The sequence below is a fragment of the Platichthys flesus genome, chromosome 2 (genome assembly GCF_949316205.1).
Source record: "Platichthys flesus chromosome 2, fPlaFle2.1, whole genome shotgun sequence".
NCBI classification, from domain to species: Eukaryota; Metazoa; Chordata; class Actinopteri; order Pleuronectiformes; family Pleuronectidae; genus Platichthys; species Platichthys flesus.
Genome location: NC_084946.1, coordinates 20,721,091 through 20,743,174, shown reverse-complemented (window position 1 = coordinate 20,743,174; position 22,084 = coordinate 20,721,091). Strand labels below are relative to the sequence as shown.

At 44.0% G+C, this 22,084-nt stretch overlaps 1 protein-coding gene across 1 annotated transcript in view; it reads left to right on the top strand.

The window, feature by feature from the left end:
- Positions 1-4,435: 4,435 nt before the first annotated feature.
- gli1 (GLI family zinc finger 1) overlaps positions 4,436-22,084 on the top strand; it is a 49,843-nt gene continuing 32,194 nt past the window's right edge. The window contains exon 1 of the mRNA XM_062405495.1: positions 4,436-4,709. The gene's annotated coding sequence lies outside the window, so the exon portion shown is untranslated. The remainder of the gene's footprint in view (positions 4,710-22,084) is intronic.

Genomic DNA, 22,084 nt, shown 5'->3' with positions numbered 1-22,084 from the left:
CTTGGAGGAAAATGTTATGTTTAAACAGTATAGTTTTTTTCCTTGATGAAAAAGTTCCCTGTAATGTACATGATAACCAATCAAGATCTTCTTCATTGAATGACAGGTAAATGGATTTTTGTGATAGTAATGTGAGTTCACTTCGGGAATTCCAAAAAACAAACTGTCGTAGAAACTTGGACTATGGGCAGAAAAGGGCTCTGGTTCGTCTCTGGTTCGACTCCACGGAGAGACAACAAAAGACGAACCTGGATTGATCTGTCCAAAAATCCAAGAGAATTCTCCCTACCCTGTCTAGTGCCCCTGAGCAAGGCACCTAACTCCCCCAACATCTGCTCCCCGGGCGCTGTACATGGTCGCTCACTGCTCTGGGTGTCCTGCACCAGATGGGTTAAATGCAGAGGATAAATTTACCTACCATTGCATGAGTGTGTTGTGCATGTCTGTGTATGTGTTTGGTATAAATAAACGAATCTCTTAATCTTAATCTTAATTGCATGAAGCATGAAGCATCAGTATTGACATATATTCCAAACTACAGGCCATATGTATGATTTAACTCGTTTAGTGATTATTGTAACATTCCCCCCTTGTCTGGAAAATTAGATACAGGGATGGAAATCAAGGATTTTCTAATTAAATCCATGCAATTTTCAATTAATTAGCATTATACAGTTAGATTCTCGTGATTACTTCCTGACCTTTTCTAACTCTGGGGTATTTCCACCAAGCAAACATTAACAATAAAAAATTATTTCTGAGTGGACATAATGCATTTTTGATAACTTTGGTGCATAGCTCTACAGACATATTTTATTGCATATTAAATACATCTATTTCATATCCTTCAAGCCTCTTTAACTGGGGTTAGTTGTCCTTGACCTTAATCTATATCTGTTATGCAAAATATGATTATTTACAGCTGCCTGCCTTCTGTTGATACCAACTAATCTGTTGATTGAATAAACTATTGACCTTTTCTATAACTCACAATTCGACTGCATGGTAGAGATACTAGAACATGATGTAGTATTAAGATTAATTAAGATTAAGATTAAGATCCATTTATTCATCCCAAACACATGCACAGACAAGCAAAGGCACACTCATGCAGGTAGGGAAATTTAATCTCTGCTTTTGACCCATCTGGTGCAGGACACACAGAGCAGTGAGCGACCATGTACGGCGCTCGGGGAGCAGATGTTGGGGGAGTAAGGTGCCTTGCTCAGGGGCACTAGACAGGGTAGGGAGACTCTTGGATTTTTGGACAGTTCAATCCAGGTTCGTCTTTTGTTGTCTCTCCGTGGAGTCGAACCAGAGACGAACCAGAGACCTTCTCTGCCCACAGTCCAAGTTTCTACCACTAGACCACCGCTGCATTGATCCATTGCAACCACTGCCTCATACAGTATATACGTCTTAAATACAATATGCCAATATCAAGCATCCCTGCAAAATATATATATTTATATATATATTATAGCAGGTCCACTACATCCACTTTGCATCCTTTTACTCACATGGAATCTCTGTGCAACTCCTAACTGTGCACCAGCCGAGACTGAAGATATACAACATCCATGCAGACCTGCTCGTCCTTGTGCATCGTTCATCCCCTGCAGTCTCTCCTCTTACTCTCTCCTCCGTGTGTAAGGGCCTGAGGTGAAGCTACAGAGAGCCCAAATGCAGTACCTGCAGAGCTGCAGCACTGTCAGACCCTGGACCAATGGAAAGAACGTGCATGTGCAAAGGACCATCTGCAACGGAAAAACAAATCCTGTAAAAGATTTTGTGGATTTTGCAGCACAGGGGAATGGTGTCCAGCTGCCCCACGAGCCTCTTAGTGACAGATGCTTTCTCTCCTTCTCATTCGCCTAACATGCATGTTCCTGTGAATCCTCCAGTGGCCTTAAATACTCTGAGCCTAGACACTCCTTCACCCTGCAGCCACGCAACACTTTCTTTTGACTGTTGAGTAAAGACACTGCCACATATAAGGATACAGAAATGTATATCTATTCAGTAATCACAAACACCACCCAATGGTTTCTGACAATTCAATGATAGGTTTTGTCATACTTTGATTAGGCAACAGACCCGAGAAACATCTCATTTACAGCTTTCACCTTCACTTGGCTGAAAGCGTTTGCTCTGACTTACTTACAGTCCTGACCCTGACTGTAATCTACTAAACTGTAACTAGGAATTCTCTCCCATTCACCTTTTCTCACAATAGAAAAACAATTCACAGTTTTGGCAAAAAGCTAAACTAAATTTCTTACACAATCCAATAAATCCGTCCATACATAGACTAGGGATTTGCTGCTTCACCTGTGTAATCCCTCCCCATTGATAATCTGGAGTGACGCCTGTGTTGGATTCTCTGTGCAGTCAGAGGAAGCAAATGGTTCCAGCATCTGTGCACTGATTTACATCCAGGACTCTCCTGCTTTACTCCTGCAGCAGCTATACCAGGACTATAGCCCAAGACTTTCATTGACAAAATCTGGTTTAACCACTGGCCTTATGTTCTCAATGGACTCCAGCCGCGGTTCAGGTCACCAACTGCTCAGACTTTGACTCATGGCTAATTTAAACTGGAACCCCTTCATGCCTGTAGATTTATTACCTGATTCTAACTGAGCTGTTTGGCTGAAAGACGTTTGCTCGTCATTTGCTCTGCGTGTGGAGGCTACTTCACTGCTTTCATCACCTCAAACTGCAGAAACTGTAACTGTGGAACTTTTACAATTATTAACCACATCTCTTGGTGACACCTTTACATTTTACTTTGAAGATTTCCTGGGAACATTCATATCATGGGCCAATATTAAAACTTAAACAGCAGCTTAGTGCAAACACAACAAATCAGAGAATGAGTGATGAATAACACAGACATTGTATTTCACAACACACCATAAAGTACACTACCTCACCTTGGGACGAGCCTGAATTTGAGTCAAGCGACCACAGGCAATTAGTCATTGAGGCAGTGCAAAACAAGCAAGAGGGCGCTAATTCACTGATTTATTAACTTGCAGTGCAGCAACAACGGAGAGAGTGGCATGTGCCATCATTTGCACTGTGGCTCCAACACAACACACACAACAGCAAACAGCAGGAGGGAAAACAACATCAGACCGCGGCTGTTATTGATCTCAATAAATGAAACAAGGCTTTTTTCAGAGCAGACATTTAGACTCTAAAACGTAGATGCTACTTAAAGCATCAACAGCTGTCTCTTTTCAAATCATAACCATAGACCTATTTACACAAATGCCAATATTCTGATATGCAGCCCCTTAAGACAATAGTCTGAATGATGCACAGATATATGATCAGCACTTTTTGATCACCTTAACCTGAATAAGGTCATGCTTGGAATAAGCAATTTTAGAATTAAAAACATGTGGAGTATAGTAGCGTCATGTAGACAAATAGACATCTTAGTCTTTTTATAATGTCCTGTCGTTTTCAAAGCATTTTGTAGTATTGACACACAGCAGTTGCCTTGACGACCCATGCACTAGGTTAGTGTGTAAACAATAAAAAGCGGTTTTAACTTTGGCAAAATTAGAAAGGACACAATCAAAAGTGTACGTGGAAGCGTCGTGCATTCAACCTTTTCTATTTGTGTTTTTAAAATTATTGTGGGAATGTCAGACATTTGACGCAGTGGAAGTGATGCTGACATGATCAGAACATTTCAACAGGAATATGACTGAAATATTCTATTAATGAATGAAGAACACGCAGTACTGTTGTTGTGTGTACTTGTACACGTTTTCTGGCCCCTGACTGACATCCTAATGACGAACACACAGTTGTGTTGGACCCTCCTGAGCCTGAGATCCGGTCCTGGTTTTGTGGAGGACCGAGGCGCAGCAATCCGCAGCATCCACACACACACACACACACGCACGCATACTCACGCACACACACACACCGAGCTGCTGCTGCCACACACGCTGTCCCACAGGCTGCTATGAAGTTACACCATTCAAGTAAACAAAAAAATTTATAGATACATTATCCCAATGACTAGATAACGGCGATCTTTATATATGGTCGCAGCCATGTCCCTACGAGTGTTTTATTCACACATGCATGTCTTTAAATAACTCATCCGGGCGCAAGAAATGTTCTCACAATTACGCACTAAGAGAAACAAGTAAGAAACCTATCACTGCGAGGGGAGAACGTGGGGCGTGTTGGGTTTGAGGGGAAAACTGCAGCAGCGTGGAGCTTCTTCTTAAGAAAAACAAAAAGTGAACTTCCTGTTTCGGGGTGGTCCACAGACTGTGGAGAAAGGGAGGGAGGGGGAGGGAGGGAGGAGAAGGGGGTGCGCATTCCCGCATTGGCTGTGCAGCCAAACTCCAGGGCGCTTTGCGGGACTCCACGGCCGAACATGGGGTTCAGTTTTGTCACCGTCCGTCTGCGTGAAGTGAATGTGAGGGGAAAGGCCATGGAGAAGCGATTCTGAAACAGGATAACAGCGCCTGCGAGGAAGAAGCCGGACCATCTCCATCCGAGTGCGTGTGCCAGAAAGAAAAGAGGGGAGAGAGAGAGAGGGGAGAAAGAGGGGAGGCTTTACTGGAAACCCAGTCTCTCCCAGTCCTGGGACCCGCTGAGTTCCTCCAGCCCGGGACAGTGCGTGTTTGGGACCACGTCTCAAAGTTTAATGCTGACTATCCCCGCGTCAACCTGAGGTAAGAAGCGCTGATGATGATTTGTGTTCGCTCCTGAAATCACGACCGATCCCATAGAAAGTATCGAGTATCCAGCCTGTCTGTGGAGCTGGGTGTCAATGCTTGGGTTTCTATGAATTACTTGTCTACTTTCTGAAGCAGAGAAAACTTTCTAATGTGTTCTTGGAGTGCTCCGTTGGCTGCATCTCCCCAGGTGATGGTGCGTAACTTTTTTACGCATTGACTAATTGGGCTTTTCATTTCCTCCAAACACTCCAAAATCCACTCATTCTGTAGCGTAACCTTTCCACTAAGTTCAGCCTTTCTGATTTCGTGGACTCATTTGAATCCTCCTCAGTGCAAATCGTCCACTTATTTCTGTCCACGTGGAAGTTAAATTAATCAGACTAGATTACAGCTCATAAAATGCAAGTCTGTCCACCTCCACCTCCTCCATCTCCTCCGTCTTCTCCTCCGTCTTCAGGTTTGAGTCTTTCATTTTTGGGGGTCTGACACCCAGCACATTTGAAAAGCCTCTGGCACACATAATGGTGGCAAGGCCGCCCCAAGAACAGCTGTTTCTTGTAACCTGGAATGCCTGAGGTGCCAATATCTTTTCCAAATGTGAGTTTCTGTCAGGACACCCACCAAACAACAACAACAGCCCCACAGAGGACTGTGGGGTCGAGGCTCCAGGAGTGAAAAGCTCCTGTAAATAACACACAAACTGCACGATCAATGTTTGACCTTATTGAAATGTTTTGGCTGATTATTTTTGATTTATATCAAAGTCTTTCTTTCCGTAATCTACCTCTAATCTGCGACAGATTATTGGGTCTAATTGTCTGAGTAAGAGGTGACTGTAGCTGTTAATGTGCAAAGATTAGGCTGCTGCAGGCTTCATGTAGTGGCCCTGGACTGAAGAGCGTCAACACTGGATTCAATGGAGAAGCCAAACACTTATATATTCCAAAGTGACATTGAGAAGTGCTAAGCACATAGACCTACAACTTTCCTAAACAGTATTTGCACAGACGCACACACACACACACACACGCACACAAACACACACATTGAAAGAGTGTAATTACAAGGGTCTTAAGTAGATCTCCAAAAAACATGAGAGGGAAAGACAACATTGTGATTAAACTATCACATTATGTTTATCTTTGAAATTTAATGCATCGGAAATTGAAGAAAGAAATAAAGTCTGAGGTGATGCTATTTTCTGAAAGTTGGTTATAGCTCGTTTATGTCACGTAACTTGGCGAGTTATGCATAAAGAATGACTTTATGTGAATGCGAAAACCAGTTTGCAACATTTTGTCCCGTTATATAATCAAGCTACAATTTAAAGTGGTGAATAGATTTGGCTTCTTGAATGTAATCAATTGCAGAGAGGCTCCTGTCAAGGTGAAAACATGTGGGGCAGAGCGAGGAGCGTGCACTTGTCCTCTGGCCACACGTGAAAGGCTCTGCAGGGGAGCTTCCTCGCCCTCCCTGCTCTTTATCAAGTGTGTTAAGGCCAAAAGGCTCCTTAATGGGAATGCCCTTAAACAAATAGACCATACAGGAAGCAACCGTCCCTCTTAACAGCCAGTCACAACAGAGGACTGATCTGCCTTATCACGGCCATATCAGAGCAGTGATAAGTCCCTATCAGGCCGAATACAGTTCAATTCGGTGTGATGGATTCCTCCGTCTTTGAGGTCGGTAAAAACAGGGACAATTTGGATTGTGTGTCTAATTGGTGCTCTTCGGTTAATCTGATGAGAGTCGTTAGTTGAATGCATGAATGTGGGAACATCTGAACACGGACTCCTCCTCTGGCATTAATTATCTGGACGGCGTGTTTAATTTCTGTGCTGGCACCGCCGCCCGCAGGTCACGTGACACGCACGTCCTCAGAGGCAGGCAGCAACAAGTGGTGTGTTTTTGTCCAGATTCCATTTTGGTCTGCTCAGCATGAAACACGCGTCACGTGATGCCTGCAGACCCCCCCACCCACCAAACACTCCTCCCCCTCCTCCTAAACACCCTCCTCCCACCTTCCAGAAAGAGGGAGGCTAGGGGGGGGAGGGAGACAGGGAGGTGGGGGGGGAGCGAAAGACCACCCTCACTGGGATCACAGCCCCTCAATCAGGCCCTTTCACACCCTGTGAACCTGAAACAATCAGGGTTTAATAGCAGCTGTCTGTCTGTGCCGGCCCCGGCTAAAACCACGTAGGCTCCCAGTGCCGGGCCGATCGGCAGCTCCGGCCGCAGAGAAGAGGCCTGGGGATGCTCCAAAGGACACATGAGCGAAGACACACACACACACACAGACACACTCACTCCTTCTCAGTCTTTATCCCCTGCTAGTCTTCTCTCCCTTTATCTCCCAGTTCCCCCCCCCCGTACTTCAAGGCACACGGAGAGACCTCATCTTGCTCATGTCAGGGTCTCTGGTATTTGAAGGTTATTTTGGTTCAGCGAGTGAGTTTGTATCGCCGCAAAGCTTTATTCACTTTGAGTGTGTGTGTGTTGTCGTTCATTGAACTGGTGATGGTTCCCGGAGACCAGAGTGAATTGATTTTGGTCACGGTTGTTTTGGTTATTACTGGGCCAAACTTCATCCCATTGGAGTCGTCTGAATGTCCCCACGAGAAGCCACAATCAACATGTATGCAAAATAGTCTTTATTCAGTGCTCAGTCACACCACACCGATGATTTCACGCGATCCCATGTGGAGGAACACCATCTCCATTGGACAACATTTCAAACCTGAACGGATGCTGAAATGAAGCAGAGGAATTGAGGAAGGGGGTGTTATTAAGAAGTGCCCTGACACAAGAGGGCAAAGGCATTAGACACTTGAATTGCATTAGCCAAAGGGCACACATAATAGAAAAGGCTAATGTTGTAGTCAGGGGAAATATGATTGTTCGTGGTCACTTGGCGTTTTCCCACCAGTTGTATCGGACAACAGGTTTCTATTTCCACTGTTACGCTTTTTTCCATCAGAGCAAAATGCTGGATGGATGAATCAATTTGCAAGTTGCAGCTGTTATCTAATTTTGGAAATGCACGTGTCTCAGGAAGTTGTATTTTCATTGTGCCGCAGAGTCTCTCAGCTGTTCCCTCATTAGAACGTGTAAAGTTTATTAGGTCGGCTGCCGACTTGAAGTTTCTCCATCTGAGGAGGTCTCACTTTACCTCAGTGTAAGTCTGGCTTTGATGCGATGAGACGGAGGGTTGACTTCAGTCAGGACATCACACCTTACCACTGTACTGGAAAATGCATGCAAATGGAAATGCGTGGTGTGGTTTGGTGGAATTCAGGAGGAACCACTCTCCCCACTTATCTGGACCAAGACTCCACAAAGTTCCTGAGTTCATGGCTGGGGCTGCATCCACACTTCTACGATTAAGATTTAAAACCCATCAGTGTTGCTGCGTGGACACCTGGAGTCCACACTCATCTGGGGTTTTTGAACGGCAAAAAAACTGAGAAGTTTGGCAAACTTGGAAAACTCCAGGGCTGCGTTGAAGCATGCACTGGAAAAAGCCTTCTTTGCTATCTGACTGGTTCACCAGCAGCAAATGCAACATGTCTCTAACAATACGTTTACACCAGTAACAGTTCCACCTCGTCGTCAGTCCGGTGTCCCTAGCGCACTGATGGAGACAATTTCAGACATGGACTTAAAACACCCGTCTGGATGGAGATATTTTTGCTATGTTAATATGCCGTTTAAACCTTAAACATATACAGGCTACTGTATGGATGCATGGGTGTAAAGCCTGAGCCCACAGTGGTTCAACCCCCTGCAATAACACCAGATGAGAAGGTCGTGTGTGGCACAACAGGCAGCACAAAGGGAGCTGGAGGTTGTACTTGACAGTAAATGCAGTGTTTCAGTGTTAGCCGCTGCCTGAGGGAACATATGTGTATGTGTGTGTGATGTAGGTTTGAGCCATTACCCATTGTCCCTCTTCCTTCTTTGAATGAGGGTGGCAGTTTTTGATATATTTGAGTGTGTGTTTGTGTGTGTGTGTGTTTGTGTGTGTGTGTGTGTAGCAGTAAGGCATGCTTACTGTTAGCGATCGTTTCATGTGGTTGACATTAGAAATCAGACTGGTGCTAATAGGAACCAGGTGAGACTGTGAGCAGTGTTCGTATTCACAAACAACCCACACTGTTACTTTTTCATTTCCCACTGTTACACGACAACGTAGCAACAGCCTGTCTCGTGTGTTGTGGCAGTTTGGTGTTTATCTGTGGCTTAATCCTTCTTTAATGGGACTCAAACGTATCTACATTTTGTATTAAAGATGTTGTGGATCAGCTGTGGATGATCAGGGCGAAACTTTAGTCGCAGAAAACAGATGAAGGTGGATCTGGAAATTCAGATATCAAGTTGAAAAGATGACTGCTGCAGTTCTAATATGGGCCTGAATGATGACTGGATCAATTTGTTGTATAGGATTGAAATCCCCTGCTGACTGAATAGTTGATTTGTTTGCAAGTGTGCGTTTGTGTGTGTTTATGCCTGCAGGTTAAATCACTGAGTATTTAGATTCTTGCAAGTTTCTTTCAGCTCTATGGAGGTACATGTGTGCAGGACTGAGTGTGTGTGTGTGTGTGTGTGTGTTTGGCCATGTGTTTGTTTCAATGTGTGTGTTCTCAGCCACCGATGAGTCACGGCGTGCCGTCCTGGCGGGCCGAAAGCGAAGAGGAGGCGGTGTTTATTATTTCACCAGGTTGCCATAGGCACGGTGCGTTCGGGTGCTGCCATCATCGGTGTAGTAGAAACACGGTGTCTGGACGTCTCCCTCCTCCTGTGACGTCTACCTGGTGGACGTCACCGGAGGAGGGAGACAACTCAAAGCTGTCGGCCTGAGGTTTCTCTGATGCTGAGCGGGGGAAGATCTCTGTGACAGGTGATCTAATGTGGCTGTGATGCAATGAGGTTTTGCAACACAGCGAAGGGAATGAAACAATCTGGGTGAAACGTTAAATAACTCCTTCTTCTCTGTTCCCTCTCCAGCAACACCGCAATCTCTTATTTTAATATCCGCCTGTGAAGAAGCGAGTGTACGCCTGTTTAGCAGTGTGCACGTCAGTCACACAATTTCCGGCGCCATTTTATGTAATAAGCCGTTACATCTTCCTGCTGGAATGATGATTTCTGACGTCCATGGAGCGAGAGAGAGGGAGAGAGAGAGACAGAGGGAGAGTTAAGAGGCATTTTCATGTTGCGTGTGTTTATGATGAGGCTTCTGGACAACAACGCTCTTATCTGAGATGAGATAGCAGCCTGAACATCTTGGCTTGGCAGATGTTCACTGGCTACCCTCAGCTTCACATACCACACTATCCTTAATATATATACCGGCGGTATAGATATTTACCAGAATGACATTTATGAACCAATCATGCAGCAGTCATCAACATGTAACTGCACTTGAAGGCTCATGGCAGGAGTTTTGGTATCAACTCAGCTTTACTAAAATCGGTTTTCAGACCTGTCTCCAGCAAATGTTTCTGGAGTTTATCTTTCACATATATGGGAACTACTTTCTTCTAATCATCTTTCCAAGTTGACTTCTTTGCCTGCGTCTTCTAAGCACTACTTTGTCCTATATTAACAAGTTTACCCCTTTTTTCTTCCTGCTTTAACAATAGACTGTTAAGAATAAATAACTTTAGCTGAACCAAAATATATTTTTAAAAATATAACTTAGATTTGGATCAGAAAATATCTGGTCAAAGAAAAGGTGACAGGACTTTGTCCGAGCGTTTGAGCCCAAGTTTGGATTTCTGACAATTTTCACTATTCCAAAGGAACTCAAAAGGTATTGAGTTTTTAAACCCAGACTTAGTACCTGACTGAATTAATGGTAACGCTGTGACCATGTTGAGATCTAGTCAAGGTCAAAAAGAGAAAAAGAGTACAGGCAGATTATCACGATCATAAACTCTCTAAAAACTAATCAGGACTAGAAAAGGGAGTAAACGGAGTTAAGCTCAGCTCAACCATAGATGTTTTGATGTCTGAGTGGGGACGTCAATGTGTTAGAAAAAACAACATTTTAAACAAAGGATGACCCAAACCACAGTTGTATTGTTGCCTCATTCTGTATATTTATGAAAAAGGAGCTGTGTTTTCTTCTAGACCTACAAAGAAAGAGGACATTTATTTCTCTTTGTCTCCCGCGCCTCCTTCTGTTACTTCTCTTCCACGTCTCTATAAATATCCCTCCTTCGTTTTCTCTCAGCTCTGTCATTCTTTCTCCTCCGGCTCTTCCTTAGTCTTCCTTCTATTCTGGTTCCCCTGCCCTGTGAGGTAAGGGACAGTGGTGAGAAGCTGCCTTGCTGGCTTGCTGGTGCCACGTTAACCAGATCGGATGCCCCGACAGGAAGTCGGTCCGCATGCATGGACGTAGCAGCGTGGCAGGACTTACTACGGTTGCAGGCCAAATGCAGGCCGAGCCGTCACCGATACACTGACATCAATCTGCTGTGGGTCAAAGGTCACGGCGCCCTCAGTCAAACAGACTCATATTTACTACAGCGGAACCGACTTGACGTTCAGTCCACACGCCGCTTCCATCAGGCTCGTCACGGACTCGCTGGTGATTCAGAGAAACATGCACCTTTGTCTGTTGAATTTCTTTCCGAGCAGAAACAAACAAATAAATCCTCAACTCAAAAACCAAACTCTACAGGACGTGATTAACAGAAGTGATGAGGTTGGCTTGTTTAGTCGGTTTTTGTGATCGCCCAAACTGAAGTGAACCAACTGGACGTCTTTTCTTCTGCCGCATCAAATATTGTTTACAGCTGTTCTCCCGGTGGTCCGCTGCAATAAAACATACACGGAAACTAGCAAGTCGTCTTTGTATCAAAGTTGTTATCGAGAAAATAATTCCCCTCGGCAAACTATTGGAAGATGTAAGATATAATTAACTTCGCTCGACAAAGCTGTGCTGCCTGATTTACGGTGGCGACGCCGGGGGAATCCTTTAGGAACAGCACTGTACAGTTTCACAGAAAAAGTGCAGTTCCACGGCATTTGCTGCATATTTGCAAACTTAATTAAGCTGTTAGAAAAATAACATTGCTGGCAGAGTATGAGAAAGAACTTTCCATTTTCATTAACAGTGGAATTTGGTGGAAAGTCGAACAGAGCAAAAGAGAGTAAAAAGGGTGAATGAGAGAAACATTTCATAGTGTATGTGGAGGAGTGAGTAAGAGAGAGAGAGAGAGAGAGGGAGGGAGGGAGGGAGGGAGAGAGAGGGAGGGAGAGAGAGATCCAGATTGTTTTAAATCCGCAGCGAGTCAGGCTCTCAAATTTATGCCCATGGGCTGCTTCTTGGGTGGGCTGCAGGGAGGGCGGTGCGCTAGCTGGAGCAGGGGAAAGTTGCCGACTCCAGACTGCTCGCCTCGCTGTGCAGCTTGGCTTTTCCTGCTGGAACACATTTACAACTCAAGTCTTCCCGACTGGCTCGCTGACTGCCTGCCCCTGGCCTGGCCGACTGAACCTCGCCTGTTGAGCAACCTCAGCGCTCGTGCGAGATAGTGTTTCTCACTTTAATGACGCCTTTCTTGTTTTTTAGCACTGGAATGTGGCTGGAAGCTGCAACACACAGAAGTTCTCATAAGCACGAAATTATCATGGTATTTTCCAGTTTCTTTTTTCTTCTTTTCTCCAACTATGACACTTTATATTAAGTTTGATGAAATTCCAGGGCTAAACTGATTTCCTCTCAGAAGTAGTTTGTACTTGAGGAGCGACAAAGCCAATTCACGTCTCAACCCAAAAACTTGGATCAGATAAGACGTAATTCTGGCTCCTCTGTATTTCGTGCCAGCAATGACTGTTTGTTTTGCTCAGCATGAGAAAGATCCGGGCCCACATCTAGCCTTCGAATAGATTCCCTGATGTTTAGGATGAAGGAGAGCAGCTCACTCAACAAGCAGCCATCGAGACCGGTTTGTCCACGGTGGAGATTCAGGCCTCGATATATATAAGCTGCTCAGGACGGAGAGGCCCAGCAAATGTGAAAAATCCTCTTCAGGGTTTAGTATCGTTTGGGTTTTTACCGATATCAGTGCTAAATGGATGCTTTCAAATGGTACCGGTGCCTAAATGGTGCCAGAACCTTTTCCTTACAAAAAAGATGTTTGACGATAACAAAGACTTTTTTTATCGATGCAAGTTGAAATTTAACAAACTTACTCTTAATAGTTGAAAGTTTACATAACTATAAAAATATAAATACACGCAAAACTCTGCAAACAAATTTACGCAACAAAATAATATAACTTTCGGCAGCTCGTCCCGGTGTCTGAATCCTTTCACTTGACACAGCCACGTTGTCGAGCCATTTTGTTGTTGTGTCGACTTGAGTTTGAGGTCGCTAGTGACTTACTGCAGGCTAACATTACGTGCTGCCTGAGCCATGTATGAATGTGTAAACTAGACACGTAGAGGATGTTTGTGTTGCCTGTAAGCCGGACAACTATTTCAGCACATAGCTCAGGAAATAAAGACACTGTGATTGAGTCCAGTAGATACCGGCTGTGTAGGAACCAGTGCTCGGTTGGCAGCAGATTTTGGCAACTAACCCCAATCTTCTTCCTTCCTCGACTGTTCTTACATAAAGTCTGAATTAGCCTTGTTTAATTAAACAATTTCCATCTGTTTGAGTTCTTCCCCCTGTCGGGTCCTGCTGCACTGAAGGACCTGTGTAGTGTTGAGTTTCTCAAACTTCTGAAGACAGGGAGGTTTCTTTCTGCCTCAGCAGCGGCAGCACAGGCCCGACTGCACAGAGAGCGATGACATCAGCAGCATGTAAATCAGCTTTCAGCAGAGCAGTAATCTTAACTTGAAATTTAGAGTTTGGTTCACCATGATTATGTGCTGATACATCCCCACACACACACACACACACACACACACACACACACACACACACACACATACACACACCACATACACTACAACAAGAAGAGGGCAGTAAACAAGTAATTGCATGAAAACGGCTTAAATCACAAGAAATGTGTATCTTTAAGAAAAAACTCAAGACAAAAAAAATCCTCTACTTATGTAAAGAAGAGAAATGCATGTGGGTGTGTTGCTTCTTCCTCTTCTTCTTCCTCTTCCTCTTCTTCCCAGCAGCCTCGGTTCCCTCCAGCCCGTGTGTCTGGCGGCTAATTCCCTCTGAAGGTATTACGGTTATTGGAAGGCTTGTAAACCATTAAGTCTTTATTTACAAGAGAAAGAAAAGAGGGTCTGGGTACCAGCGCGGGGGCAAGTCGGGTCTTGGTACGGGCGCTGACCCCACTGTAAGTGATCAGGACTACACAGGTCCTCGACTGGCAGACCTCGTGGGACATCTGGTCCTGTTTGCAGCGAACTGCAGACCACTCGTCAATTACATAATTGTCCCCATTAATTACACGAGGAGGGGCGACATTTCCTGTTCGCGAATAACTAACAAAAAGAGAACCAGTAAAAGAAGGACTTTAGACACGCATGATTACAGCGTGTGGGGTGAAACATGAAACATGGCCTCCTGCGTATAGGAGAGGACCAAGGTGAAAAAGCCACATAGTGTTTTGTATTTCCACGAACGTGTGATTGTCCTTTGAGTAAATGTTCCTCTCGAAGTGACGGTGCAGAGCAGCTGTCAGTCAAACACTGAGGACAGTTTGTTGTCACGTCACTTGTCAGCATAGCCAGTGTTTTGGGCCACACACAAAGCTCCCTGCTGGTCATTTCCCCAGGAGAGAGGAGCAGGAGTTGGGCTCACCTACGTGTTGTGACTGGACGGCTGCAGGTGCGATGGCCGTGGCGAGTTTCACACCACGCGTGCTCTGCTGAGGGGAGCTTCTGTTCCTGTGGAATGTGTGGTCACCACTGGGTCCCAGCACCATAGGAGAGAAAGTCAACACATTTAAAATGCCTATTAGCCAGACTGGATACACCAAATGATCGGATCGCAGTTTTTTTTATTCGTAGAGTTCAGATAGGTTCACATTAACTGAAGTTGCTTCCAGACATACACTGAACTCCTGATATTATGCTCAAACTATCAAGAGGGGCTGTATGGGAAAAGGCAAATGTCTGAGTCAAGCGAGTTGGAGCTTATCTATCATTTGAAAGATGCAAAGCAGAAAAAAACAATAAAAATATTAAATATGAAATGACGTGAAGATGTTAACTTGACATCTGACACTGATGTACACATGTCAAACATGTGACTTCTGCAGCTGAACATTCATCATGTCCATCTGCCTGACTGCTCTACCCAGTCGCCACCCCTCCCCCCAACTCTCTGATCATTTTTTCTTCAGTCAACATCAAGACCCAAATGTGTGGAACATTGTTGGAGATACTCCAATGTGAAATCAAGTTGATGCCTCTCCTTAAATGAAGTGAGTGATGAGGGAACAAATACCCCAAAATAGTGAAATACATCATAATTTCCCATAGTGACACCTTCAACTCTCTTTCTGTCCAACCAACAGTCCAAAGATATTCAGTTTACAAACCTTTAATTCATTTATCAATCATTACATTTAAGAGGCTGAAAGGAGCTGGAAAAAAGTGAACCATGATTCGATTATTGTAATGGCGGCTGCTTATCTTTCTGCACGCTGACTCTGTTGAATAATCTAATAATAGTTGCAGCGCTGCAAAATAAACACTCCTCTAAATACGGTTTTACTCATGCTGAACGTTGTGGATGCAGTACGGTGCAAGCGAGGATGCAAAACGGGATTAGTTCTGCGGTTCCCATGCCGTGAACTGACCTGCTGCTGCACTCAGCATGAAACAAATGTTGGAATGACAATGCGTCTGTCGCAGCTGTTGTTTTTTCAGGTCCGGAGTTGTTGTCCTCCTCCTCCTCCTCCTCCTCCTCCTCCTCCTCCTCCTCCTGTACTTCTTTCTTCCGATGCTCCTCTTGTCCATGTCGCTGTCTTCATGATCGTGGGGGCTGTGGGACAGGAGCTGCGACAGTAGTGCACCTGCTCCCAGAAGTTTGGGCAGAGCGTGAGACAACGGAAGAGTAAGTGGCGGGGGAGAGACAGTGTGTTTCTGCGGGTGAGAGAGGCCAGGGTACAGTGAAAGGAGTGAGGCTGTGAGAGGGAGCCGCTCGCTCTCTGGACCACGGGGAGCACGGAGGTACCACGCTGGGCATTTATGCCCGGCTTATGGGACCAGACTCGGCTGAATACACAGAGGGTCAACAGGGATCCACGCTCACTCTTCTTTTCACACAGAGCCGCCAGCGCTGAGTGTTCGCTCTGTGACGGACTGGCGACCTATGCAGGGTGGTTCCCTGCCTTTTGCCACAGTGCATCATGGGAAAAAAGCCCCAGTTCCACCACAAGAAAAGGGAAACTGTAAGAATGAATGGATGAGAAACTCTGCCAGGGTGTATAGTACTTTCTTTACTACCTCCGCCAAAGAGGGTTCGTTTTTGTCTGCGTTTTTAATTGTCAGTCAGCAGTGTGACGCAAAAACTACTCAGGGGCCAAAGGGAGAACCCATGAAGATCCTTCATTTTTTTTCTTTCCCTTGATTTCTCAGAGAATTTTTAGGGGACCGATATTTAGTGTTTTTGCAATTTGGTGCAGATACAAATTCATATCAAGATCTTTTCAATTTTCATGTGGGAGGTATTAATTCTACTGAGTGCTATTGTACTTTTATAAGGTCTATAAACCCGTTTAAAATGTCCAATGATTAAAACACACATTAAAAGAGACTTTATAAAGTGTTCGTAGGCCTCGTTCCAGTGGGTCCCTAGATAAAACTGCCGGCATTAAGTGATTAGGAAATTAGAGAAATGCACATTTCTAGTTGTAAGAACACAAAAACCAATACACACCAGTACACGTACACTGCGATATCTGACCTCTACTTTTATAATAATTTTATGATTATATTTGATGTGCTTTAAGGCAGAAGATGTGGAAATTACAATTCCACCTGTTACAAAAAAATCCTTCTGAATATTCAAGTGATGAAGTTGAGGAAGTTAACGTTATTCTACCAGGACACAACTTCAAAAGTGTTTGCAGTACAGTTGATTTACATTGTAGTACAAATGATACATGAAGCTCTCAATATACTTTTTTACAAATATTAACAGACATTCAGAATTTACAGTTTTCTGTTGCATATGGTCACATATTGGTTAAAGTGGGCTAAGATTAGGTTATAGTTTTTGTTTAATTTTATCAGTAGATTGATGTTTAAATTTATGTTTGGAGTTTATTGGCAAATATGTAACTCATATGTTTTGGCATATGGCACCATTTATGGTCGGACCTTGTACTCTGTTCTCATCCATTGATCTAACCCCGATCCTCAATGGGATGGAGCCTTTCCATGAACACAAAACCACTCCGTCTCCCGATGTGATGACTCTGCAGCAGGTTGTGACTTTGTTGGACTTTCCCGGCAGCTGATTATTTCCCCAGCAGTTCCACCTTCTCTTGTCCATCACTCTGTTCTTGCTCTTCCCATTCAGGCCGGGACAGGCAGTTGCTCTGCACCTCTTTATTGGCCCTTAGTAGCTGGCACCTGTAGTCCATTAAGGAGCCCTGGTGTGCTGACAGGTGGACAGATTCATACTGTCTCTGTGTCCTCAGTGTGGTCAGAGCAGCACTTCATTTTGGAAAAGAACGGAAATTTGTTATGCTGCTGGGAACAATCGCTGGATGTTCAAAGTTTCAAACTCTGCAAACCCACAGGATCCCAGAGGAGTTATTTATCGACGCTTGTCTTCTCGAGCAGCTGTGGAGCAGAAATGTGGTGAGCACTTGTGCGTTTAGTGCATGTCAATGTGTCCGTGTGAATGTTAAGTGTTGTGTGCATGTGCTCGGGCTTACAGTGGGCGAGCGGCCCCAGATGGGGAGGTTGAGCAAGGAAGTAAGTTGTTGATGATAACCAAAAGTTTTAGGTCCCTTGTTATGCTGCATGTGTCAGAGTTCTGTGATGTGATTGGTATAAATGTGAATCGTTGGGCTTGAAGAAGTTTGAGAGAGCAAGTTCATTGAGCCTTTTTTTAACAGAAGCCCCTCCGGCCAAAAAGGACTAAGAAGGGACTCTGCTTCTTAGTCCTTGCCAAAATTCGGAATTCCTTCGTTTATACCTATAAAGAATTTCATGAAACATAACCTCATTGGTAAATCACTAAATGTCTATATATTTTAAGTATATATTGTTTTTAGGCAAGGTTTCATTTTATTAACTCTACCAAGGAGGGTATTTTTTATACAAGATTACACAAAAACTGCTGACGGATACAATATCGGTTTGGGAAGAATCCATTACATGGAAACCGAAACAGGGGACGGGTCTTGATGAAAAACGTCTTATTTAGAGAACCAATATATAAATGAGGGTGTGCAATTAGCTGCTTGATTTGCAACACCAAGAATTTATTCTTTCATTTGTTAAATGCACGTCTCAATGTGATTTGGCCCTTGGGGCAAACGTAAGGAATCCATTGGTTTTCAGATTATGTAAGATTCAAGATTTTCAGTGGAAAAAAAAAAAATTTAACTCTGGATAGTGTGACCTACATGTCAGACGCCCGTCTCATGCATTTTTTGCACATCTATTTCATATAATCAGTATTTAAGTAACTTGAAAACACGAGCATAACAGTTACAGCTGATGGCGAGCCGAGTCCCACCCCTCCACCCCTCGACCCCCTCCCACCAGCCCCACCATGTCTTGTGCGTCCCAGCTCACACTCCAGCTTCCTGTGGGATAGAGCCAAGCCTCGGGGCACAGGGATGTCTGCTTCCACCCAATGAGCTCTGTCACACATGTTCCGGCTTGTCAGACTTAGTTTGTGCGAGGATGACTGGGTGTCAGAGTGAGTGCACGCATGTAAGGGCCCATGTGTCTATTGGTCGTCTTCCTGTGTGTGTGTGTGTGTGTTTGTGGTAGTGTGTGTGTTAAGATGTGCAGAGATACAAGGGCTTTCTCTCTGTGGGTGGAGGTAGCTGTCTAGGACGTGGTGAAAAATTCAATTAGCAGGAGTTCACCGCCGACCAGGTTCACCTCAGGATGCCTAAACACAACTTTGCCTCTGAGCTTTGTCTCGGGGATGGCAGCGGAAAGTCTCCGTAATGTAAAAGGCTCTGCAAAACATTCACCATCTCTTGTTGCAAAGGACAAATAAACTGTAAGTAAACGCGATACTTGCAAATCACCGGTGCTATTTATTAGTGTCAAACATTCAGCTAGAGATAAACACAGGAAAAGTGTGTGTGTGTGTTCTCTCGAAAAAAGTAGACAACAGCTCACAGATGGAGTTTTCAGGAGACGGAGAGGAAATGAAAATGGGGATTTTATATTTGCTAAGACTTGACATTCTGAAGAGGCAGTTTTCCCATCAGATAATATTTATTAGAGTTGTTTTCTCTCTGTGCAGTCACATGCTCCTCGGAAGGTCCGATTCCCAGAGTTGTGAAGTCATTGTTCTGCCTTTGATGTGTTGAGATCGTTTAAACTACATCATGACACATCTTTGATTTAAAAAAAAGGATCCGGTGTAACAGGTAAATAAATTATCAAAATATGTACATGAATCATAAAAAATGTCTATTGGCAAAAAAAAAATTGTTAGAGGTGAAAAAACAATATTTAGAGCTAATAGTAAAATGATGGTAGTTGGTTTCTAAGTGACCTTACGCTACTTAATCCGCCAATTCCTGATGAACTGATAAATGTTAAAAATGTACTTTGGCTGTTCACATGTTTGTTCCACAGTTTGTGGTATAAAAACATGATCTATGTGTTTTTCCGTGTGTCTCCACTTTGAAGTGTTAACACATGCAGCGGCTCAGTTTCACCTGAGCACGTCTTCCCCTGCTGGTTGACCATCAGAGCAGACTGGTGGTGCGTCTGAGGTGTGTGGTTTACCACCATGTCGATGCCTGGAGGCCTCTCGGTGTCTGTTGTCACCATGTGCACACAGACACATGTTGTGCTTCTCCGATTGAAGGTTTACTGTATTCAACGTTTATTTTACACCTGCTAGAAGCATTTTAACAGATATTCATGAGATTCATAATTTATGGGGTAAAGAGATATATAGAGCAGGGGGTGATTTTCCTCGACAACCGAAAATATTATTTATAAAACTCATCCTATTTTTTCTAAACAAAATAAATGCTTATAACAAATACATTTATTACAGCTATTTTAATATGACTTAAAAATAACATTTTACCCTTTGTGCTAATCTGACAGCATTGTTGTGTTGTCTTAGGCCGTAGATATATTTTATGGTATTAGAAAACGTGTTCACATGGACGACCTGATATGACGTAAGCGCAGTTGTTCACCTACTTGTTGTGTACTACGCGTGTCTGAGTATTCCACTATAGAACTAAAACCAACTAGAAATGCCTCTACACTGCCCCTACTGTCCATGTGCGTACTGCAACTTGCTAACATATATGTTTTCATTTTTTCCTTAAGTCTTGTATTTTTATAATCTTATATCTGCATACGCCACATAACTATTCTGGTCCGTTCCTGATTGACTGATCACACATGCAGTGAAAGTTTGAAGTTAGTGTGGAAACATTTTAGTCGGCTGTGTGGCTCACAAATCAAAGTCCGAGGTCTGAATCAAGTTGTGGATTGTTGAACCTCAATAGGAACCCATGCATATACTTTCACACGCTCACTTTTCCTTACACAAACTGTACTACACCCTCAGGTCAACAAGAGAGTTGGTTTAACCTCAGCCAAGTGGAGTTTGGGAGCTGGGGGGGGGGGAAGTAAAATTAGCAAGTGGAAGATAATTCACTGGTTTCTCCTCTCCTCTTCCTCTCCTCTCAGTAAACACGCTGAAGAGCAAACGTTTTTAACTTGGAGTGTTAGCGCCAGAGCTCTTCTGCTAACTGACCCGGGGCTCTGAAGAGCTGCACATAACAGGCGCCCACATCGGCTTTTGTGTGCAGGAGGGTCTTTACATAACCCGCGTAACCAAGCACATTGTCTAGCAACCGGCCGACCACTGAAGGGCCTTGTAAATGGAGGGGGGGGGGGGGGGGGGTCAGTAGCTGGGTTGATAGGCTGGTGGAGCTCAGCTATAGGTGACTGAGGGTGAGTTGCTCTAAGGATACTGATGCCATGAGCTCCTTGGAAATGAAACTGGACATTTTTTTTATACTGTTAACTTTATTAGAAACAAAAATGGCAGTCAGAGAACGCAAGGCCCTACAGTCCCCTTATGAAACCACGTATAAAAATCACTAGACCCAGATTTGAATGTGGGTCTGCACCATCTATCTAACAATGTCAAACGTATTACAAGTTAGAGCTTTGCAGTAATCTGTCCAGTCGTTTTTGCAGAATCCTGCTAATTAACACACAAACAAAATTAAACACAACCCAATTTGCAGGGGAAGAAAATGCCTTCCCATATCAAATTAGAATTCTTACGGTATCCTGACGGCTTGATGTAAAAGAAAAACAGACTTTATTCACAAACTTGCCACATCTGCCAATGTAAACCATTTTTTTGGTTACCTAACACCCATCACTATGCACCATACACTAGTGCTCCACAAAGTCCGGCCTTCTTCAACCGTTTCCTAGTTGTTGGTCCTGAGCCAGAATTCCCTCTGAGCTGCCCAGGATGTTGAGGTATATTTTTCCTCCCCACTCCCGTTGATTCATTTTTTTTTTTTTTAAAGATGTTTTTTGGCAGAAGAGAAATGTTTGCATGTCTCTGTCATTGCACGGTCCAGATCACACCCAGAACACTCAAAGAACTCTAATAAGTACCGTCAGCAATAATTTATTTTAATGTTTTAGTAGCAGATTTGATAATAGTAAGGAAATCACCCAAATTATGATTATTATTTTACAGTAATCACTACTTTCTAAATGGTTTAGCCTTGTAGAAGTTGAGCCTGAAGCAGTTTTATTTGTATTTACTTCCATGATCTGGGTGGTTTGTCGTCAGAAACACCTTTAGCTCGGAGGCAGCTTCACTTTGACTAACACCAATTGTCCTCGGGCACTTGCAAAAGTCATTCGAGAGGCAGAACAACAGGCTGGCAACTGTGATTTTGACACAGAGACTCATTATCAGCTCCACACTTCACCTTAGATCAGATGATAATGACCCATTTATCACCGACACTTGATGCCCCTGTCATTCTTAGCAGCTCCCTGCCAGGACAGAGGAAGCTTTTACTACTGTTCCTGAAATGTTGCCATTGTCTTCCAATACACAAAGACAAGGTGTCCTGATGGCCCCTGATGGCCCCCGCGTGAGTCCCCGGATGGCCCCTAGTTGCACCACTGAGAGTTTTCTCGCTATTGTCACCCAGCTGCAATCACGCTGCACGGCCAGAGTA